The sequence below is a fragment of the Monodelphis domestica genome, chromosome 2 (assembly GCF_027887165.1).
Source record: "Monodelphis domestica isolate mMonDom1 chromosome 2, mMonDom1.pri, whole genome shotgun sequence".
In the NCBI taxonomy this organism is placed as follows: Eukaryota; Metazoa; Chordata; class Mammalia; order Didelphimorphia; family Didelphidae; genus Monodelphis; species Monodelphis domestica.
The window spans coordinates 464549349-464569363 of NC_077228.1; positions in this window are offsets into that span (position 1 = coordinate 464549349).

The following is a 20015-nucleotide window of genomic DNA, read 5'->3' on the forward strand; positions in this document are numbered from 1 at the left end:
TCAGATATTTTGATGATTACTGCTTTATAGTACATTTTGAGGTCTGCTCCTGCTAAGGAATCTTTTTTCATTTTTTATTAATTCCCTTGAAATTCTTGATCTTTTGTTCTTCTAGATGCATTTTGCTATTTTTTCTAGTTCTATAAAATAATTTTTGGTAGTTTGATTGGTATAGCACTGAATAAGTAAATTGTCATAGTATTGTCATTTTGTATTAGCTCAGTCTATACATGAGAAATTAATATTTCTCCAATTATTTAGATCTGATTTTATTTGCAGAAAAAGTGTTTTGTAATTGTGTTTACATATTTCCTGTGTTTGTCTTGGCAAATAGATTCCTAAATATTTTATATAGTCTAGAGTTATCTTAAATGGAATTTCTCATTCTAGCTCTTGCTCCTGAACTATGTTGGTAATATATAGAAATGATGACTGTGGGCTTATTTTGTATACTGCAACTTTGCTAAAGTTATTGATTATTTCAACTAGTTTTTTTAGTTGGTTCTCAAGGATTCTATAGGTATATGATGTATCTGCAAAGAGTGATAGTTTAGTTTCTTTATTACCTATTTTAATTCCTTCAATTTCTTTCACCTCTTGTTGCTAATGCTAGCATTTCTAGTACAACATTAAATCATAGTGTTGATAATGGGAATCCTTGTTTCACTCCTGATCTAATTGGGAAGATTTCTAGCTTTTCCTCATTGCAAATGATACTTGCTGATAGTTTTAGATAAATACAACTTATCATCTTAAGTAAAGACTGTTACAGTTAAGAGTGGTTGCCTTAAACTGTGACTGCGAAAATATGGTTTTAAGACAGTCGCCATGGGAAAATTCCCAAATACTAAATATACCCAAGTCAGCTGAGTTTTATAGAGATTTTAATTAATACAAATAAGGAATTAAGGAATGGGAGAGAGAGAGTAAGAGGAAATAATGAGAAAAAGGCTAGGCCAGCCTAGGTTTAAGCCTTAAAAGAGAGATCAGTCAATCTTTAATCCACTCACCACAAGATTTGTTCCAAGCAAGATTCTAGTGTTCAGAGAGACCCTCCAGTTCAGTTCCTCAGTTCAACTAAGTTCAGCCACCAAGCCATCCAATTCAGCTTTGGCAAGCTGAACTCCTCCAGAGGCCTTTCTGACTTCCTTTTAAAGATAATTTTCTCCTGTGTCACCTCCCCTAAGTTTTCACATCTACCAATCACAGTAGACGTTTTCCAAAGGACTGACCATTCTTAATTCAAACCTTCTTTAGTTCTCAACTTCTCTGAGTAGACTAAAACTTCACACCTCTTTTGTTAAGCTTGTCCCTTGCAAGTTTGCAAGTTGCCTGACCTTTTAGTGATTAATTTGACCTTCATAGGTACTTAGCACCTTTTTGTATTAGATCTAAAAATAGACAGCTGAAGGGCTTTTGCCTCACTATAAGTATGAGTTAAGTACTTTTCATTGTTCAGTAAGGAGTTTACACCTTTATCTTCCCCTAAAGTATGCTTAAGTATGGGTGGAGTAATGTTAGAGTTCTCACATTCCTGATCTAGTACCTTCATTGTTTAAAATGGGGAATGGTCTTAACCAAATGTTCTAAGGTAGAATCTGAGAATTTTTAATATTCACAAATCTGAGAAATTTTAAGATTCACAAGACTCATTTATTCGTATGCTTTCTAGTGTTCTAATAGGAATGGTGGTGTGTTTTGTCAAAGGCTTTTTTTCCATTTGTTGTGATTATAATGTGATTTCTTTGTTTTGTTGTTGATATTGTCAATTATGCTGATAGCTTTCCTAATATTAAGCCAGACCTGAATTCTTTCTATAAATCTCACCTAGTCATAGTGAATGATCCTTGTGATATATCACTGTACTCTTTTTTTTCAGTTTTTTAGTTGCATGTCCAATTAATCAATCTGCTTCTTTTCTCTATTTCATTGATATAAGTGGTTAGCAATATAAAATTTCCCCTAAATACTGCTTTGGCAAATTTCAATATGGTATCTGATTATTGGAATTCTATTTAATTAATTTATTGATTATTTCTATGATTTGTTCTTTGATCCACATCTTTTATTAGAATTGTCATTTAGCTTCCACTTAATTTTTAATTTGTCTTTCCAGGGACCTTTATTGATGATAATTTTATTGCACTATGATCTGAAAATTATAACATTTATTATTTCTGATTTTCTGCATTCAATTGTGACATTTGTATGCCCTAATACTTGGTCATTTTTGTATAGGTGCCATATACTGCTAAAAAGAAGGTATATTCCTTTCTATTTTCATTCAGGTTTCTCTGGAGATCTGATAAATCTAATTTTTCAAAATTTCTTTTACCTTCTGACTTCTTTCTTTATATTTTTGGTTAGATTTATCTAGTTCTGAGGCTTAGTTTTATTTTCTATTTCCTCCTGTAGTTCATTTAATTTTTCCTTTAAAAATTGGAGGTTATACTATTTGGTGTATATGCATTTAGTATTGATATTACTTCATTGTGGTACCTTTTATGAAGATGTTATTTCCTTTTTTATCTCTTTTAGTTAGATCTATTTTTGCTTTATCTATGTAAAATAACTCTTGAAGAACTATGGAAAGATATTGAAAGTTTCCATTAATAATTTTGCAATAAGCACAATAGGAATTTTTTTAACATATGATACAATTAAATGAAACAAAAAAAAAGAATTATGAAAATAGAATGAAGTTCATGGAATAAGAATGAAATCCTTCCAAAAATTTTTCATCAGAAATCCTTGATAACTCTAATTCACAACTGAAAATAAAAGTCAAAATTTAAGGCAAAATCTGACCTCAGACACTTGCAGCTATGTGACTCTTGGCAAGTCACTTAACCCCCATTGCCTAGCCCATACTGTTCTTCTGCCTTGGAACCAATACACATTATTGATTCTAAAACAGTAGGTAAGGGTTTAAAAATGTTTAAGGCAGTACACAGAGTCAAAGTAGCAGGAGAAAAAAATAGTATCAATTTAAAAATATGTGGCAGGGCTTCTTAATTTCTTGATGATGGATCCCATTTAGCAAACTCATGAAATTTATGACCCCCTTCCTTCTCAAAACAATGATTATTTGTGTTTAGGGAAAATACTTAATTTCATTTAGAAATTGTTAGTTTACTGTCTTCCCCTTAGCATATTAGCTTCTATAGGACAGGAATTGTGTTTTTTTTCTTTATTCCCTAGTACTTAGCACTGTATAAGTACACATTGCGCTTAATAATTTCTTGGATGTTAGAAGTTAATGAAAGGGACATTTTAATTTTCTTCCCATTGAAGTTCACAGACACCTAGAAATCTATCCATGGACCTTTTGGAGACTGAGGGTATCCAAGTTTAAAATCTTTGATATAAAGACTTAAGAAGCAAATAAATCAAGGAAAAAACTCCTAAAATTTAAAGAAATTATGAAAAATTCAGATCAATTTTATAATGAAAGGAAATCTAACAAAATAAAAATGCAAATTGGATTCAATATGAATTAGAAAAGCTTATATTTAGTTCCTATAAGAAACGGGGCAATAGTCACATTTAAAGACGAATTCTAGCTTCCATAAAAACTGAACAGTAGTGGATCCCAATAACAAATGGGGCAATAGTCACATTTAAAGACTTGAATTCTAGCTTCCATAAAAACTGAACAGTAGTGGATCCCAATAACAAATGGGGCAATAGTCACATTTAAAGACTTGAAATCTAGCTTCCATGAAAACTGAGCAGTAGTGGATCTCAAAAATCATTGGATGGCTATGTGGTACATGTATTACTGGCTAAATACTTGGGATAGAGCCCTCTCTGGTTCAAACTTCATTCCATATTTATTAATAGAAGATATCAAATATTTATTGCTCAAAGATGAAAATACAAGTGACTCCTCAATATAGAAAAATTGTATATTTATGAACTTGTTCAAAATCATTCATAACTTGTATCTCCTAAAAGCATCAAAATATATGAGGAAGAAACAAATTGGATTAGAAATTAATAGAGTACTTCTAAAGATACCAGACATTTTAAAAGTGTAGATCATTTTCAGTTAGGTGATTATTGTAAATCTTGAAATTTCTCAGACTTGTGAATGTTAAAAATTTCTCCATTGGAGAATCCTCCATTGGAACAAATTCCCTACTGGAAACATTCCCCATTTTGATGTGAGAACTCACCAGAATCAGAAATGGGAGGGCCTCTACTCCACCCATACTTAAGACTGCTTTAGGGGAGAAAACTCCTTGCTAAACAATGAAAGTACTTGGATCCATGCTTATGATGAGGCAGGGAGTTCTTTGAGCCATGCCTGTTTTTAGAATTGATACAATGGGATGCTAGGTACCTATAAAGGTCAGGCAGGTTTTCTCTTGATGGGATTAGTCAACTCAGCTGTGTTTTCTCTGGTTCAGACTTACTGAGGGGATTAGTCGACTTAGCAGGAATTCAGCTGGGCTGTCTTTTAGAAAACATCTACAGTGATTGGTAGATGGAAGAACTTAGGGGAGGTGACATAGGAAAAAAACCCCTATATAAGAAAAGGAATTTCTGGAGCGAGGGAGCCATCCTTGGAGATAGATCCTTGGAGATAGATCCTTGGAGATAGATCCTGGGATTCCTTGGAGATGGATCCTTTTGGAGGAGGCCCCTTTGAAGGCCTCTTGAGAAGAATTACCTTGGGAGGCTGACTCTGGCTGGAACTCCCTCTGGGGAGACTGTTCCCCAGACATCCTTGCTTAAGACAAATCTTGTGGTGAGTGATAACTGACTGGTTTCTCTCTTAAGGCTTAAGCCTGGGTTGGCCAGGCTTGCCCTGGGCCGACCTATTCTTTTCTCATTAATTCCTTTTCTCTCTCCTTCTCCTTTTCTTTAATTCCCCATTGTATTATTAATTAAATTCTCTATAAAAACCAGTTGACTTGGGCATATTCATAATTTGGGAATATATTCCCTGGCGACCACCTTATGTTTGATTTAAAAACCAAGACACTGTAGTGAAACATATTTTCTGTGGTCAAATTTACTCACCCTCTCTTATATCTATCACAATTTATATCTTCCACCATTTTAACTCATTACAGTTACAACATCAACCATTTTAATTATAACAGTTTATGTCTCCCACTCTTTTAACTGCCACAGTTTATGGCAAGACAACTATTTTAATTACTACATTATTGAGCAAGCCACCTGAAGTTGCTATGGCATTTATTCCACTTTTGTTTATTATCATGATACCACTGACTCAGTTCCACACTCATAGCTGAACTATTGTTGAAAATATATAAAATAGTTACCAAACATAGTAGAAATATTAGCTTATTTTACATGCACATAGAAAATTGAAGGAGTCATTTCAAAGTATTTTATTAATCATTTTAAAGGCTCCACTTAGGAAAAAAAAAGCACAAAATAACTTTTCATTTCATGGCAATTTCTCTAATGAACAAAATATCATTTTTATTTAATAGGCATAACATTTTAATGTGTTCTAAGCATAAAGAATGGTAGCTTTCTGCTTAAATCCAGAGGTTAACTGGATCAATAAAGATACTACTCACAAACACTTTGATCTCATCTTATAAAAACATATTGACTATAAGAGAATTTTGGAGAAAACTATTTTTATATGTTAAAAGAATGATTGGCATCCTGAAATCAGAGGTTAATGAGAACAGCTTACTTGGAACAATTAATATCAATGTGACACAAATTCTAATATATGTAGATTTAGAAAAGAAAAAATTATAAGTAATATTTATGTAGCAAGTGCCCAAACACAACTTATTCAATGCTACCCAAAACACAAAACTCATTAGCCCAAGCCATCCAGAGAAAGATTAAAATTTAATTTTCCAAAAGTTAGAAAACAGATTGATAGGCATTCTCAGATTATGCAATTTACAAATTAATATATGATTGGTTATCTCTAGACAGAGCCTGTGAAACAACAATGATTCATGAGGAGAATCAAAAGCTGCTTGTATACATCATCCAAATAAAATCACTCCATAATACGGTGACAAAAATGTCAAATAAATAGTTGTGATTTAGTTTTGTTTGTAGGACTAGAAGAGATCATGACAATGTTTCAAGATTAGTTTTCAGAAGAAATAATCAAAAAGTTATTCTTTCTTACTATCTTTTATGCTATGCTGCTAAACTCAACCTTGACGTTCTGAATCAGCACTTCATATCCTGTCTTGGAACAGGATTGCATTTCTGATTGATGAGAATTCATCAAATGCAGCCTACATCAGACATACCATGCTGTTCTCTGACTATCTTTATGTCATGCTGCTATACACATGCTGGGCAGCTAGGTGGCACAGTGGATAGAATGCCAGGCATGAAGTCAGAAAAAACTCATCTTCTTGAGTTCAAACCTGACTGCAGAAACTTACTTGCTCTGTGATCTTAAGCAAATGATTTAACCCAGTTTTCCTCAGTTCTTTATCTATAAAATGGCTGGAGAAAGAGATGGTAACCCATTCTAGTACCTTTGCAAAGAAAATTCCAAATTGGGTCATGGATAGTTGGAAGTGACTGAATAACTAAATAACAACAATAAAGCTATACATATATTTGTCCCCACTCCAAGCACCACCACTTTTTTTACACTTCTTGATCTACCATTTTTCAAATTTTGCTATGACTATATTCATTTTGCCTGTGTCTTCTCAGAACAAATTATTCTTCCTTGACCATCAGTTCCCTTTTTGTGTTTTGTTTCCCTATAAAAATCACAAGCTCCCTTAGGACAGGGACAGTATTGTTATATGTAACTGTATTCCCAACACTTAAAGTAATGCCTGGCAAGTGAAGTCTAGTTGACAAGGTTTTTTCAAATACCTACTATATTTCAGGAACTGTACAAAAGCAGGAATAGAAAGAAAGTAGAAAAAACTATTTTAAAGTCTCATGGCTCCTCATCTCAATGCGACAACATGTAAATAAGTATACAGAAGATATATGTGATAATTTGGAGATAATCCCCAAGGTAGCCAATAGCATTTAGAAGTATAGAAAAGGCTTCTTGCAGATGGTAGAATTTTAGTTGAGAAGTGAAAGAAGCCAGGAAGTAGAGAAGCATGGAGAGAAATCTATGTAAGAATAATAGGCAAGAAAAGGTATAAATGGAGAATCTTGTGCAAAGAATAGCAAGGAAGCCAATTTCACTGAATTATAGTATATATATAGAAGTCAGTAAGAAGACTGTAAATAGCAGGAAGCAGCCAGGTTTTGAAGAGATTTAAAAGCCAAAAAAAAAAATACTTTTGATTTTGGAAAGTCACTGCAGATTTTCTAAAGGTGAAAATGACAAAACTTGTGCAAGAGGTGAAGTAAAGTGGAGAGTTGAGGATGACACATGAATTGTGAACTTGCGTGGCTGGCAAGATGGTGGTTCTTCACACAGAAATTAGAAAGTTAGAAAGAAAGAAGGGTTGAAGGGGAAGAAAATGAGGTCAAACTTTGGCAAGTTGAGATAGAGATGTATATAGGACATCAAATTTGAGATGTCTAGGAGATTGTGGAGATAATTAAATACTTGATAAATATTATTTCATCTTTTATTAGGGAGGGCATACATTAATTGGCCCTGATTATGCGACAAAATGATGGAAATTATTCAAAACTATCACTACAGTTTGCAAAAAATCTATATCTTCCAGATAATTAATGATTAGAATTATGTCCTAAGAGCTCACTAAACTTTATAAAATAATTGATGATGAATTTTCATACTAATATGAAGATTAAATTTAATTCTCCCCTGATAGTGAAAATGAAATTAATTAATTCTCCCATGATCGTGAAGATTAAATTGTAACCTATTTTTAGATTGAATCACCAAAGATATAAACACCCCAATTCACATTTGAGTGGGGGAGGTCTGTGACCCACATGTGTAATAGTGGGTTAAGAATCAGAATTAAACTAACTACCCCTGGGCAGTCTTAAAGCAAAGATTCCACTGTGAGTGGTAGAAGTAAAATTAGGGGAAGGCACAGGAAGTGATGCAAAAGAAAATGTCTTTAAAAGGGAGTTACAAATTCCGGAGTGCAGTTCTACTTGGAGTGGAGGCTGAAGAAGAATCTGCTGACACGACCTGAGACTCTGTTCCTGGTGAAACTGTCCATAAATCTCTTCCTTTAGACTCACATGTGGTGAGTGAAAAAGCTGACTTCTTCCTGGATTTTCCTGAAGAGACTAGCCTCAGTAGAGACCTATTCCCCTTGAGAGAGACATACCCATGTCCTATGCTATAAGGGCTGAGGCCTCTTTAGTTAAGGACTCAACTCCCCTGCCTGGCTTGAGCTGGGGGCTGAGAGTAAATTACTTAGTGCTTAAGCTAGATATCTTACCCTATCCTCTCTCTGATTTAGTTACTTCACTCTTTCCATATTTTGTAAATAAATCTCTGGTGACCCTATTCTTAAATATAATCCAGTCCAAACTTTTTATAGAAATTACCCCTTTTTTCCTTTAAAATAAGAATACTAACCTCAAAAAATCCCAAAGCATTCAATCAACAAACTATTCTATAATTGGAAAATTATTAACTGTTGCCTATGTAGTAAAGTTGTTTTTCTCTCTTCCTGACATGTATTGGTTTCATGGTTTAAAAGGAAGCAGAATAGGCTTCTCTATCCAATTTTTCCCGCTATACTCTTCAAGAAAGATTTTATTTCTTACCAGGAGTAGGAATGAAGATTTGTGGCCTGAATCTTGATCATTCTTCTCCCCTCCATTCCTACTTTTGGTAAGAAATAAAATCCCTTAATTGTCATTTATATAGAGGAAGTGATTTTGAGGTTCGTGGTAAATTTCTTATCAATATTGATTAATAGGGAAAGAATGACCCAAGATTTATATCCAAGGTTTGAACTGTTTTCCTCCAAAGTTTGATATTAAAAACATAATAAGTAACAAATATTTATCCAAATAGATAAGAAAACAGAAACCAGAGAAAATATACAGGGAAGAATTTATACCAGGTGTTAATTTTATGGTTGGACTGAATATTTAATTGGTCACCAGGGATTTAATTTCTAAATCCCAAAATTGAATTACTAAAGTCAAATGGAATTTATGGTAGTTTATTTTACAATAGAGGGAAAATATTAAGGAAGAGAGAAAAGGAGGGGGGAGAGACACAGAGAGAGAGAGAGAGAGAGAGAGAGAGAGAGAGAGAGAGAGAGAGAGAGAGAGAGAGAGAGAGAGACAGAGACAGAGAGAGAGACAGAGAGAGAGACAGAGAGAGAGACAGAGAGTAAGAAAGCGAGAGCTCTGGCTTCCTCTGACCCAGGTAGCAATTCTAAGGCCCCAGACAGGGGAAAGGAGTCTCAAGAAGATGGGCCTTTCCTGGAGACCCACACCTCCGTAAAGGGCAAGGAAGTCAGCCTTTACCCTCACCACTATGACTGTCTAAATAGAAAGTCGTCTGAGATCTCCTGCATTAGCTCCTCCAGGGTCAAATTCCATAGTCAAGTGTCCCTCTTCACTCAAAGTTGGAGTGTCTCATTCAAACGTCTCTCTGTTTCCACTTTTAAAGACCTTTTTCTCTTGTGTCACTTCCCCCAAATTTTATGTCTACCAATTACAGTCAACGCTCCACTCCAGGACTGCCTACTCTTTCACAAGTGGGTCACAGACCTCCCACTCAGTGTATAAAATGAGTGTTCACACATTTTTGTGTTTAAATTACAAAATGGGTAGATCAATTTTAAGTACTGTGTTTACACTTTGGGGATTAAAATCTAAAAATAGACAGGGGATTACAACTTAATCTTCACAATCAAGGAAAGGCTAAGTACCTTCATTGTCATAATCAGGGGAGAGCCAAATCCAATCTTCACAATCCCCCCTGATGATCATTGGGAGACTAGTATCCCCATTGGTCATTTAACATAATCATTTTGTACCCCTAAAAACTTCTAATTACAGATGTATACAATATTTTACTTTCTAAGAGGAAATTACAATAGTTAGAGATGAGTGAAATAGAAAAGAGAGAAAGCAAAACCAATGTTTTGACAAAAAGCCAAATTAGGGGGCAGTTCCCTTTGGCATAAAAGTGTACATTTACAATAAATGTTCAATCCCCTTCTGTTCAATCGATTGCACCCAAAAGTTCATTCTGGATCTTCATGATGTAGTGTAGGTTTCTGCAAGCATCTTTCCTCAAAGAGTTCATTCTCTGGGTTCAAGGAGTTAGCAAACTGCTTTTCCTGAAATTCTTCTTAAACAAAATTTTAAATATTGGATTTTTTAATAAAAATACAATATAATCTCCTCTGATGAGGGTATTCCCCAACACCTGGATCAACTCAAAGTGGTTGAATTTTGAGGTTATGAGTCAATTATTAAAAGAAAAACCAAAAACATAAATGGAAAAGAAATAGAGGGAAAAATTAAGCTTTTGAGAGAAATGAAAATGTCAAAATCCAAATGAAAATATCAAAAACTATGCATATAAAATTTCTGAATTAAAAAATAAATTCATGAGGCCCTTATTATTAGGGTCCAATTAAAGTGATTTTATTTTATCCCACAAGTCTGTAGGACAGAATATAGTCATATTTCACTTACCCATTTGCAGCCAAGACTATAAGAAGTTGCCATACTATAAGAAAGAATAATAACTCAAATTTTGTGTGTGGTGGGGAAGTGTCATTCCCTAGTCTGATCATTTCATCATTTCTCAGGGATGGGGGAGCCAGAATAGTTCATTGTTAGCTACTTTCATAGAAAGTATTTTACAAGGAGTGTAGTTCAAGGAGTCCTACATCTTAACATATGTCAAGTGTCACCACCTCAAGTCTCACACTAGGTTCAAGTTCTTTCATATTGGCATAGAAGTTCATCAGTCTCACATGGATTGGTTTCCTTTTGATCTGTGTGCTCTTTTGGCACTTTTCAGGTTAAATCTGTGCTTCTATGGCACTTTGTAGATAAATTCTGTGCTCTTTTTTTTTTTTAATTCCATTTCCTAGAATCAGACACAATCGTAAATCAAAGTCCCATAATATTTATCAATAAATGGCAGGTTTTCATAGTCTAAAGCTTTTGGGCATGCATTTATATCCTAAGCAAATGGATATCTTAGCTTATTTCAAAAATAAAAAAAATAGTTAAAAGAAAATATTTTCAATACAATTACATATGCTTCAAATGCAAAAAAATGAGAGAAAGAAAAAGGATAAAATAAAATAAAATACTGTATGGCACAAATAAAGTACAATAAAATAGTACAGATCCATCAATAAGGAAGTCATCATAATCAATAGTCAATTATTCATTACCAACAGAGGGTACTCGTTTTACATGGCTACAATGAATCCATGAGCCCCTCTACTTAATTTTAGTAGCTGTCAGTGTAGTTAATCTTCACACAGGCAATAGGAAGCGCAAAAGATCTCATTTTGGAGCAAGATAACCCAGCTCAACCAAGGGAGACAAAATATCTCACTTAGTGAGTGATTCCTAGAAGTCTCAACTGTAGCAAGCTGGAGATTTCTAATTTTTCTTAGGATGTCTTCTTTCTGGAGGCTTTTCCTCCTTTTAATTATCTAAAATGAGGTTTTCTCATAAATTTTCTTTCTCAAAGCTGGAAAAGAGAGGAACCTAAAGAGGCTGGAAAGTTGAAAAAAACTATAGAGCAGGAAGAGATGAAACCTCTCTTCTCTTCAACAATTGCTCTGCCTTTCATACAGGCAAAGAGCTTTGCTATCCACCAATGAGAAGAGAACCCCAAACCAATGGACTATGAAACGAGGTTATACCTATAACTGTCCAGTCATAGGAAAGATCTATAAACATTTAAGAACAACATTGTTAATAGGTATTGTCATACAAAATATTCATAATTTATATGATTTCATGGGATATTTTTTTTGGAATTAATAGATACCTAGAAAATTATTTAAAATAGTTGGAAAAAAATAAAAGGCATAAATCAAGTTTGTAGTCTGGTATAAATTTGGATGTACCCTAACTAAGAATTCAGTGAGTTTGTGGAATATTAACTTACATCTCAATAAATATTCAAGTATGAGGAAGGCATTTTATTCTTATTATTCATTAATACTTAGAATGCAAAATATAGAAGAATACTGTTGCATTATAACTTGTTCTTGGGCCATTTTTTTCTGAACTTCAACAAAAAAAGATAATATTGAGATAAATGATGTCAATAATGAGAAAAATGTTGTTAACAAGCACTCAAAGATCACAAAGTTTTTACATATATTATCTCATGTAATATTTGCCCTGTGATCTATTTGCATCCAACATATGAGATAAATGTTCAAAAAGGTTGAAGCAGGTTTGGATGTGGGTCATTGTGAATCCATGTCCAGAACTCTGCGGATTAAATCATTTTGAATAAAATATACGTGTTTATTTTTAATGATGCTGACATTTGAATGAGTTCCCACTTTATTCCTATAATTCGCTAGCAAGTTGGGAGGGTAGAAACTCAACTCATGACATACAAGAAGACATAAGCTCTCTTCATGGAAATCTGACCACGACAATTGTTATTTTCTCCTGAGTTTTTCTCATAGATATTTTTTGACTAGTTCTTCTGATTATTCCTTCTGATTCTGGATACTTAGTCTAGGCTTTCTTCAGTTTATGACAGCACTCAATTCCTTGCATAATCCATATTTTAAACAAGGCTCATTGTCATCCCCTTCTGATTTCTTATTATCATCTTTTCCTCTGCCAGAATCTGAATTCTCCACCACCCTAGCTTTCCTTGAGGTGGGGAAAAGAAGATACTGATCATTCCCTCTCCCCTAATCCTATTCATCAAAAAGAATATTCAAGCACTTACTCTTCTCACTAGGGGAACATTCAAAGGTACATATTAACAAAAGAACCTCACTGGGGGTGAATTCTCATCAGCAGCTACTACCCCTTTTAAAATGACCAATTCTGACAAGTCCCTTGGTTCTTTTGTACCAAATACCAATAAAGAAATATTAGTGAACCCTTTAATCTAGAAGGGTCTCTTTCCTAATGGTACAAGGACATAACATTTCTTTCTCATTCTGACTTCTGAAACTCTGATTCCTTGTCAGAGCTCCAATTATTTTTTATTCGGGCAATTTTTCAGGTAAGGCTGATATAAGGTTAATATTAGTTGCTTTTGATGGATTCATGAAATCACGAGTTGTTTTTCCAATTGCCAAGTACTATAATTATTAGAATTTTTAGAAGTAATTTATATTAAATGTTCCTTAGATTCTTTATTCCTACCAACTATACTGGTAACATCTCTATTTCAATGAAATATTTTTTTTTACTATGTTTATTCCCACACAAGTTCACAGAAATGGAAAAAGTCATGTGAGATTTCCTAGTGCAATTTCTTCAAATATTGAAGTATCAAATTTAGGAGACAATATGAAAGGAAGAAAAAGGAATATATTGGACTGATTAGGTACCAAATTGAAAAACCATGGGGGCATTTCTGCTTTAGAAGATGATGTGGGAACAGTGGGAAATAAAGCCCAATGTGAATCACTGCTGAAATTAATATATTTTAAAAGTTATCAGCAAAACGCTACTGAATTCCAGGGTTTCTCATAACTAAATTAAATGCAAAATCACTAATTTGATTTGAACAACTTGCCAGTTGACATTTAATGTATAGAATAATAAGAACTAATGTTCCTTTATGAACTGGAAATGAGATTTTTATTTTCAAAAGAGCAAAACAAGAAAAGGAATAAAGTTGATTCAGAGCCCAAACAACCTTTTGGTTTAAGTAATTTGTTGACTGCCACCAAAAAAAAAGGAAAAGAAAGAAAAAAAGCCTTTCCTAAGCTTGTACTTTGCAATTTTTCATTCAAATCTTACTCAAATGAAATATTTGCTGGGTGTTCCAAGTGGAGGGAATTTGGGGACACTGTAATTTACCTAAGGGAGTCATCTGCAGTCTGGTTTCTCATCCTCAATCTCCATATGAGAAATGAAAATTTTCTCATATTTTTCCCCCACTTCCTTACAGAGGATTAAAATCTTGCTGCCAAATTTGTCTTAGCAAAGTAACCTTTTTGGTGAAAATATCTGATACAGTAGAGGTAATCTCTAATTTTTTTCTTAAATCCCAAGGGGAGTGGTAGGAAGTGAGAAAGGGACCCTATTCAACTAATTGGAAATGCGGTTCTAGTGGAGGGTCCCTTTCCTTTTGTGTTTGCTTCCCTTCACCCCTTGCCCCCAATGGCGAGGTCCTTTGGCGGTATTTATGTCTCTGAGAGGATGCCCTAAGGTAATTTCAAGGAGGCATACTGTGAGACAAAGGCTGTTTTCAAATGGAACCATATTTTCTCTGCAGGTGTCCCTGGTGATATAGTGTCTGCAGCACCTCAACTAGCTGTGGGCCTTCTATTCCTCAGACAAATCTACTTGAAAGTGGCTGCCCCCCGCTTGCCAAGCTTTGCAGGGGCTGAGCACATGCAGCACTAAGAAAGCAAGTTTATTTGTCTTACTCGCTGAAGATGTAGGGAGGAAAACACCCAAGAGGACAAACCGAAAAATGAGCAGTAATTTTAAACCCTTTGTTTCCATGGCAAACCCAATGGAAAAAGTGACAGTGAATTCATTTAAAACTCTATGGAAATTAGCCTTTAACTGGGACCCCCTCACTTTCCGCATATGACCTCATCTCCAACTTTGCTGAGAAAATGGTGGTGACATGATGGGACATTATGCCTCTTCCTCCACTCTTCTGGTTCTTTCCCTATCCTGTCCTCCTTCCTTCTGATCTCAAAGGAGGATGAGCCTTCTTCCTCACCAAAGCTAACATTACACCTGTCCCTCTAATTTTATACACTTCCATCTTCTGGAGTATATTGTTCCATAGATTTCTCATGTACTCAATTCTCATTAAAATCTCTCACCCACTGTTGGCATTTTGTTCTGACTTTTTCAGGATCTTCTTACACAAAAACCAACAATAAATCCGTTATCTGCATCTGCCTCCCCATCAAACTATTGTTCTAGCTTGCTCTTCTCTTTTACTAAAAACTTTCTCATTATTATATACAATGATATATAATATATACTGCTAATTATATATGACTATGTATATAAGTGCATATATAGTATATTACATACACATATGGCTCATATACCATATATCGATATATATGAATTTATATATGTAGGTATATTTAAGGCATTACTTGCACAATGGGGTAATTTTATTATAATTTTATTTTGTAACAGCAACTGTTATGTATATTTCCTTCTACTAACATTAGACTGACTTTAGGATTGCTGATCTTGAAGAGATAAAACTGAACCTTGGTCATTTCTTTATCTCAAATAGTTTTCTACCTAGTCCTGGATTTGGGGGCAAAGACATTTCTTTCATTGTTCCACTGCCATATTTTTAATTCTGCACTTTTAAAGAATATATTACTTCAAAGAAATATTAATAGAGCTATTAAAATATACTTCAATCACTGTTAGAGATATTGTAGCACTAATTTTTACGGGGCTATCTAGTATTTAAAGAATCATTCAACTCTATACTGAAACAGGATCAATGTCATGGATGTTCAAAGGAAAATAGGCTTGAAAATAAAATAGTTCAAGAACAATCAAACTACTTTAAAATACTTATTGATTCTTAAATATTATTAAGTTTATTCATAAATAATACTTAAAATTCTTATTAATCCCTGAAAATAAGCAAGCATCATCAGAGGAATCTAGTGACTAAATGTATTCTTACTGACCCCTTTATAGTAAATGTGAAATTAAAAAACATAATGATCAGAAGATACTCACCATTTCCATGAAAACATTTGTCAAGGGAAAGAATATAAAAGCTCCTAAACTGAAATTGGATGCTGAAACTCATTTTTCCATTGAAGCTTTTATCAAAATTGTAATCAGAAAAAAATCTAAGTACTCCTATAAAATCTAGGAATTTTAATCAGATTATAAAACATTCACCCCATAAAAGTATTTTGAGGATTTTTTTTAATTTCCAATGATGCAAGCAATTTTGTCTCCATCAAAAGAATGAGAATTCTCACAATTGTATTAATATACTGACAAAAAGAAATTCTGTGGAATAACAAAAATTTCTAACTGGAAATGGAATACTGCAACATAGCCTTACAACATGACATATTAAGAAATGTTTCCAGAAGCAGAAAGTAAAGATTCTTTTAAAGACTGGGAACTCACGTGATTTCAAATCCATTGAAAAGCTCTACATCATAATCAAGGGTAGACATGAAAAAAATGAAAATTTGTCAGATCTGAATATTTTGTCACATACTATCCAGTGTGATAAAAAGTATGAGTTTATAATGAATAATTAAGGAATACATATCAAAATCACATGAACTCAATGGCAACTCATATTACAGCAAAAGGTAGACATATTGTGTATTATTTTTAAGGATTTCCAGTTGCTTATATTTGCTGATGAATTTATTTTTCTTTGATCCAAGTAATTTTCATACTACTATAAATTACATATTTCTTGTGAAGCATCTTGTGATTCCGTCTATTGGGTGCATTTAGATACATGAATCTGTAGTCAAATGTGTTTATATACTGGTATCTATCTCTTCCATGCAGGGGTTAGGGAAGCAGTGGCCCAATGATCTGGAAAATCTACATAAAAGTTTTTAGCTCTTCCTTAATACCAGAGAAGAACTCTGATTTTTCTTTTTCTTTTATGGGATTTGTACCATACCTTTTGGTAAAAACTAGGTTAAGTATTTGGACATAGGCTATAAAGTTTCTAAACTTTGTGTCATCTGCTGGCCTTTGCATGTCATTTGCCATTTAATTTCTTATGCCAATCTGTGATCTATTGAAGTCCCTATGGGGAAAGCTGAGATATAGAAGTGTCTGTATCTATTTAATTATTTTGGTGGGGGAGTTGGAGGGGGTTGTTCACATTCTATAATTTCATCCATTTAAGGAGCTCCTTGTGTGAAAACTTAATTGACAGAATCATTTTGTCAATTCCTCTGTAGCTTATAATTTTTGTTAGTTACCTTAGGAAGTGAGAAAGTAAATGTTTCGTGCATGGATGCATAGCCCTTCTCTGGAAGAGGTAGTAGGACTTGCATCTTTTATCTGTCTAACATCCAGGTCTGCCCTCTAACAATCACTTGATATTGACACTCAGTTTTATATTATTAACCTCCAAAGTAACATTTCTTTTCCCCATTTCATGAACAAATATCACTTCTATATTTGTCAAAGAATCACATAATTAAGGAACTGGAAGCGACCTTAGATATTATCTCATCCAACTTCTTTTCATGGTTAGTTAAATTACACTTCATTTTTTTTTCCAGTTCAGGGTAGCAAATTTTAGGAAGGGCATTGATACACTTTAGAAGTGTATATAAGATATTGAAGGACTTTGAGTTTGTGCAGTAATTGTGCTGTTTAAGAGAACAGTAATATATATCTTATAAAATGAAGTAATGGCTTGTAGTGGCCAGAATATTGTATCTAGATGCAGGAAGATTTGGATTCAAATCTAGTCTCAGCCCCTCACTATCTGTGTCATCCTGGAGAAGTCACTTAATTTATGTCTCTCTCAATTTTTTCAATTGTAAAATGAAGATGATAATATCAAATTCTGCCACACACACATATACACACATTTATTGTGAGGATGAAATGAGGTAATATCCCTTAAGAGATTCATAAATCTTAAAATGTTCTTTAACTACTAATTGTTGTTGGTGTTGATGTTGTTACTAGAAAATACTTGAAGAAGACATATCCCAACTTCAAGCATTTGAAAATCTCTCCCCTGCAAGAGGGTTTATAGTTCCTCTGCTTGGTTCCACAGGATCAAACTAGAAAAAATAGCAAACACATTTCCAAAAGGGAAATTTAGGCATGATTTCATGAAAAAAAATTCTCACAATTAAATCTATGGAAAAGTAGAATGGAATGCTTAAGGACACAGTAGTTTCTTAAAAAAATGTTGGGGGCAACTGTGTGGCTCAGTGATAAGAGAAAGGAGGTGCTGGATTCTAATATGACCTCAGACATTTTCTAGCTGTGTGACCTTGGACAAGTCACTTAACCCCCATTGCCTAGCCCTTACCTCTCTTCTGCCTTGGAACAAGATGGAAGGAAAGGGTTTTTAAAAAATAGTTAAAAGCTATGTGACCCTAAGCAAGGCACTTAACCCCCATTGCCTTACTGTCTTCTTACTAATTTAGCTCTTAGTATCTTGTGCCTTGGAACCAATACATAGTATTGATTCTAAGACAGAAGGTAAGGATTTAAAAAAAGAAAAAGCTGAAGCAATACATTTGTCAAATATGCTACAAAGTGGTTTCCTCTTCAGGGACAGGGTGGTTGAGATGTCCTCTGTGATCCCCTCCAACTCTGAAAAATTGTTTCTCTGATCCAGAAAGATAAATGGGCTCCATCAATGTTACACAGTTGGTTACAAGCCGAGCTAAAAATTCTTACAATGTTCTCTTTCCTTGACATTCATTACAGGTTTTGTTTTGCTTTGTTTTGTTATCATCATGCTGGCTCTGGTCAGTTGAGTGGTGGCAATGACAGTGAAGAAGGTTGATGTCTTGGTGGAACAAATGAAAAAAAGACAATCTACTTGAGATTGAGGAGTCCCTTGAAATTTCATACATGCATACATTTTATATGTATTTGTTTATCTTTACATATGTGTGTAGACACATGTATACACATGCATTATATGTGTCTACCAGTAGAGTTATTTTGCGTGTGAGTCAACTCTCCTAGAGCTTACAGTTTAATAAGATTAAAGAATATGTCTACATGTTATAGGAGAAATTCCTTAGAGAGGTATAAACGAAGGATTGTAAGAAGTCTAAAAAAGAAGGTCATTATGAACTCTTAGACTGAGTGATAAATTTGGGGACTCTCTAGACATTTAAGGGGAAGAAAGAAAGTTTCAGTCCTAGGGAATAGCCTGAGCAAGAAGAATGTAGCAAATCCTTCGACTAATGTCACAAAAAGGAGACAAAAATAATCATAGGGAGTCAAAGAGGAAATAATTTCTTATTAATTATTCAAAATTTGTTTTTTATCTTACTAAGAAGTTTGTGTTTTATTAGTTTATTCAAGATTGAATTATTATTAGGATCTTTTAATTTGTTGATGTTGTTGAGTTTGACACAAAATGATGCACTGCAATGATTAATGCTTTTGGAGTGAGAGGATCTGCTTTCCAATCCTTCCTCTGCTACCAACTTGGACAAAGAGCTTGACCTCTTGTGGAGCAGGTATCCTCACTTGAAAATGAGGGAGTAAACTGAATGGGACTCCTCTTCCAGTTCTGCATTGGTGTTCTTATCTTTGTAGTTAGTGAATTCATAATCACTGCATTTATGTAGGAAGTCAGTCAATGAACATTAAGTGCCTATTTATGTGCCAGGAACTATATTAAGCTTGGGAGAAATAACAAAGAATCCAAAAACAAAAACAAAAACAGTCCCTCATGCTAAAAAACTCACAAACTATGACTTCAGTTTATTGAGTAGGGTAGGATGACACGGTTGAACCTGCACTTTATGAAAATCATTTTGACAGCTAGATGAGAAAAGACCACTAAAATGTTTGTTGGTTATGGGAGAGGACTGGAAGGAGGGAAGGGAAAGAAGGTGAATCAGGTAACCATGGAAAAAAATATTCTAAATTAATTAATTAAATAAACAAACAAAAAGAAAAGGTCACTCGATTTGAAAACTAAGAGATCACTGGTAATTTTGAAGAGAACACTTGGTGGAATGATGAATTTTAAGGGGTTAAGAACAGAGTGAAGGAAGAGGAAGTGGAATCACATAATGTAAATGGCCTTTTCAAGGAGCAAATAAAATATCCCATAGCTGGGAAGGAAGGATCAAGTGAGGATTTTCTGAGAATGAAGGAAACAGGACTTGTTTGTGGACAGGATGAAAACAAAAATAAGTGATAGATAAATAACCTTTTCAGAGATTTTGAAAGGACATCTAGGGGCA